The sequence below is a fragment of the Pinus tabuliformis genome, chromosome 4_1, assembly GCF_031772625.1.
Source record: "Pinus tabuliformis cultivar Carrire ecotype Pingquan chromosome 4_1, CPIR1, whole genome shotgun sequence".
In the NCBI taxonomy this organism is placed as follows: Eukaryota; Viridiplantae; Streptophyta; class Pinopsida; order Pinales; family Pinaceae; genus Pinus; species Pinus tabuliformis.
Genome location: NC_142303.1, coordinates 873,724,512 through 873,729,841, shown reverse-complemented (window position 1 = coordinate 873,729,841; position 5,330 = coordinate 873,724,512).

Sequence of the window (5,330 nt, the reverse complement as noted above, 5' to 3'; positions counted from 1 at the left end):
TGAGGAAAAACGTTGGATCGTGGTTGACCATGGTTGATTTCCATATCCATATGGTTTGACCATGGTTGAATATGTTTGCCTATGATTGACGGTCGTTTACCATGATTAATATTATAAACCTAATGGATTGATCTTATAAACCCAAGGGAATAGTAAACCCAAGCGGTTAATACTAAAATCCCAAGGGATTACAAACCTAAAGGAATAATATTAAACCCAAGGGACTAATATTATAAACCCAATGTTTATAAACACTAAGATAAATATTATAAACACTAAAGTAAACGTGATTAACCATGGTCGATCTTCATATTGAGACAATCCTTATGAAAATGCCATGTTGGACCATGGTTTACCATGGTTTATTTTCATATCAAGACAATATTTGTCACAATGCGGCATTGGTCCATGGTTGATCATGATTGATTTTCATATCAAGGCAATTTTTGTTACAATGTGGCGTTCAAACATCTTTGACCATAATTGACCATGGTTGACCATGTTTGATTCTATAAAACATGGTTTACCATCATCAACCATAGTTGACCATGATTGACCATGATTGTCCATGGTTGACTATGGATATAAACGCTAGTGTTATAATAAGTATAAATAGTGGGGCGAAAAAAAAAAATGTAACTCCTCCATATTTATTTCTTTTCCATTTCATCTATTTATATGATTTTCTTTACAATATTTCCCTTAAGATTTTTTTATCCTAGATTGATTTGAAAGACATAAAATCAAATATGTCAATTGTACCAAATCTCAACTTTAAACCTACAATATGTGAAATATTAAACATTAATATATTAATGCACTGTATTACTAAAGTAATTATCAAAAAATTAATATGTTATTTAATTTTTATTGATAATAAGGTTGTTTTTCGGATTAATCTCATTGTAGAGATTTGGTCGACTTTTTGAACCAACTAATATGCTTGATCAGCACAACAAATGGTGTGAAACATCCAACAAATGTGATTTTTCGTGAGGATGAACAACATTAGTTGGTTCGAAATGTAGACCAAATCTCTACAATGTGATTAATACCAAAGACAACATTATTATCAATATGGATCACAAAAGTCTAAGATCTAACATTAATTTTTATTACTAAACACATTAATTAAATTATTATTTATAGCATTTATTATAGATGAATCACTATATATTAAATTACATAAATTACAAAGTAATATATAAAATCATTATATATTAAAACAATGTTTTGCATTAAATCATTTTATATTTTATTAAATTACAAATTATCATATAAAGGTAATGTACATTGAATTACACAATATTGTATTGATGACAAAGCTACACATTATTGTAAAACTACACATTATTGTATTGATGAGAGTGTTAAAGACTAAAAAGGGATTCTATCAAAATGATTTGGAACCATTATAGGTTAAAGCAATGTTTTGTATTAAAATCAATGTCCATTAAAACATTGTATATGTTTATAAAATCAATGTATATTAAATTAAAAATTATTAATATCAAATTAATGTATACCAAATTTCACATTATTTTTTTATAACTAAAAAACCATGAACTATTTTAATAAAAGAAATTAGCACTTTATTATAAATTTTGAAATTGCAATATATTAGATTACAAATTTTTAAATAATAAAATTAAACCTATATTTTGTATTAAAATCAATGTCCATTAAAACATTGTATTTTTTTTATAAAATCAATGTATATTAAATTAAAAGTTATTATTATTATGAAATCAATGTATATCAAATTTCATTTTATTTTTTTAAACCTTAAAAACTATCAACAAAAAAAAAGTATCCCCTTAAATTATTTTATTTTTTTTTTTTTTTTGTAAGTAATAAGATTATATTATATAACAAGTATAATACAAAAAACTGCAAAGGCAGTGTGAGTAGGGATGTACAATATTCCTGGGCTAATCGCCTGCTCAGAAGACGTGTTACAATTACACCAAAACGAGGCACACCACGCAGGGTGGCGATAGACAGAGCAAAACATTTCTAGACCACAGGAGCTACCGTGAGTCGATGGTAGAAGTATTAGCCGAGCAACAAACACAGACTAAAGCCGAGATAACAGAGTAAAAAGATAACAGAGAAGCCAGAGCGCGAGTCAGGAAAGGGGCTGACATGAAGACTTTAGAGGTAGTAATTACCCATCTGGGCGGTGGTATCCAAGCCACTGTTCTTGACTTGGCTGTCGATCCTCGCTTGCAGCTCTTCCAGGGATGCAGGCTGAAACGCTACAGAGGTCGATGGCTGAGCAGCGTAGTTCACGTTGGAAGTGGCTGGCTGCGCCACAGGAGCAGTGTTAATGGAGTTCTTGAGAAGCTGGATGAGCAGCATCATCAGACGGTTCTGGGTTTTGATCGATTCATTCACCGCGGTTAATTTGCTGTCCAGGGAGCTGTTGTAATCTGTGATCCTGGCCATCTGTTCTGTGGTGAGATTGACCTGAGTGGTGAGATTAACCTCTGTGACTGATTCCAGCGCTTTAGCAATTAAGGTTTTCATGCGCCAGCATTCCGCCTTGGTACGCACAAACTGTGTGGCCCTCTTCGCAGGCGTGCCGGGGTCTGTTACCCAGTTGACCTCAGCGGCGACCTCCATCTCCGAGCGACCGTCCTCCTCACGCTTTGCCTCAGCCTCCAATTCTGCCATTTTGCGCTTGATCCTGGTTGCAGTCCTGGTTTCGTAGCCACTTCTTGCTGCCTGAAGTTCCCTGTTAGCCGCCTCGCAGCGACTGCTCCCCTCTTTCATGGTGAACCTCTCGTGGCTTGCCCGAGTTGAACCAGAATTGTAGGCGGAACCACTCTCAACACAGACGTTAAGAACAATAAGGAGAACAGGGCAATTGCCCCTGTTTTTATAATGATAGTAGTGATGCTTCCTCAGGGGATCAGAGTAAATGCTTCTGATAGTGGTGGTACCTTGCTGGTAGGTGATCTGAGGAGTCGCACAAGCGGGCCTGTCCCTGGAGGAATTGGAGCTCATGATGTAACTGCAAGGTGGGCGAGCCAGGTGCCAAGTGTGTGGTAAAAACCTTCGCAAAGGGTGGTGGCGCGTGAGGGTGGGTATGCTCCCTGTGCTATCATGCCTGAAGCTGATCCTTCGGGCCTTGTACCACCGTCTTCCACTCAGAATTGCCATTAATGGTAGTGATTCCTTTCCATGCAAATCCTTTCCGTGCGTGCTGAAAGGACAGTGTTTGATGTGCCGGATCCCGTCGCTTAAATCGTTATGATCTCCAATCTGCAGGAGCTGTTGCCGCCGGGAGTACCACCGCCCCCTATGTCCAATCAGCCCGTTGATGGTTTCAGGTTGACACTCCTTACCTGTCTTCTCGTAGTTTCGAGATTGTTGCCAAGTGCCATCCTCGGTTAAGGTTGGGTAGCCTGAGTAAGATCTTTCGCTGCCAGTTGTATGCATGCTTCCTTTATGGTTGGGTCGTCAAACTCCCGCCAGCATCTGTCAATGGCTATGTTGGGGTTGTCTGCTCCACAGTTTGCCAGATGGTCAGCAAGACCATTCGCTTTTCTTCTGGTTGTTTGAAAGATAAGACCCTTCATCCCCATAACTAGCTCAGCTATGTTTTCCGTTGCTTTGGCCAGCCTCCAATGTTTGGTCGCTTTGCTTATGGCCGTGCCTGTGTGTAGGCGTTTAGCCGCCACCCTTAAATTAAATTTTCAAATTGCAATACATGGCTGAAATAAATATTTAAAACAATATTACATGGCTTAAAAATTTGCAATATACGACTATAATGAGACTTTATAGTTGCCGCAAAGATCCCTCATCAACACACTTACCTCTAATCATGATTTGACAACAAAATTATGAAAGTTAATGATTTTATGTCCTAAGGAAGGTTAAATAGTTAAAACAAGATTCTTTGCATAATGTCTAATTTGACCATCAAAACACAGGAGAGAGACATCTAGTATTTTTTTTTTTAAACATGTTCGGTTGCAAATCTCAATACCCCAAGCCTATTCAACATATTCTCTAATTGTTCGGTCACTACTGAATTTCCCTGAACTAGCGGTGCCAAGAATACTCATGCGTGTCCAGTTTTCCTTGTCAACAAATATCCTATTTACTGTTGTCTGTGTTTCTAAATAACTTGCAAAGTCTTTTCCCAGCTGTGTCACATAATTATTTAAAATAATCTTTGAATCCAAAATAACCATCTGGAATCATCTTAATGACACACCTAAATTCACTGGGTGGTTGAAAATCATGTAATTGAGCTCGAAGTTTTGACAGTTCATGTACTTTAGCATCAAATATGAACATATTCTCCTCTCCTATTTTTTCTGCTATTTCAACAACTTCTCCATCCAACGTCCCGAGAATAAGAAAACCATTCATTAGAAATTTCATGTTGCTTGTTCTAGGTGCTTCATGTCTAGCCGTGTTGATGCACTCAGATACATCACTTGTAGGTATTATCAGTTTAGATCATTGTTAATCTTCCCAGCAACTGCATGTATGAGTTTTATTATTATTATATATTTTTGTTATAATCCTCTATCCTGGAGCTGCATTTCCTCCAATAAGCCATACCCACAACACAATTTTTTTGTTTTTCATAGCTTCGCTGGTAATATTCTTTATACAGACACATTGATAGATAATTCTTATCTAAATAATGTGCTTCTAGTAAATCAGAAGCACAACATGATAATAAATGTAAATTAATCATATGAATATACACAATAAAATATAAATTGCCATTTACAATTTAATGTGAATTTTATCACTTGAGTCACCTTTTTTTTAGCATTGGTATCAAATCAAAGCATGGAAAATTACTACCCTCGTGTTCTCCTACCTAATTTTTAGAATATAACATCATGCCTTTCCCTGTGGATTCCTTGAAACAATCACTTGAAATATTGGATCAACATGCTAAATTTTGAATGGATGATGTGCAAAGTAAATCCACATTAGAGCTAATTGTCACTTTTTCATCTCTCAATATGCTAATTGTCACTTTTTCATCTCTCAATATGTTTGATGCGCTAATTAGGGAACCAAAACACATTGCAGGTTAATTATTAACAACTCATACTGATAATGTTGCTTTTGAACAAATAAATATGAATAAGAAAACATAGATTATGAAATTTATTTGTGCAGCAATTTCACATAATTAAGCTCTAAAGAATCCGTGAAGTATTACATGCGAATCATAGTAACAGGAGAGACAAAAATATTTCTTGATCATTTTCCATGAAAAATGTTGTTCGTGCAAGGCAAGTAGAGACCTTTATGGCAATTAAAAATTCAATACTGTCACAAAAATGATAACT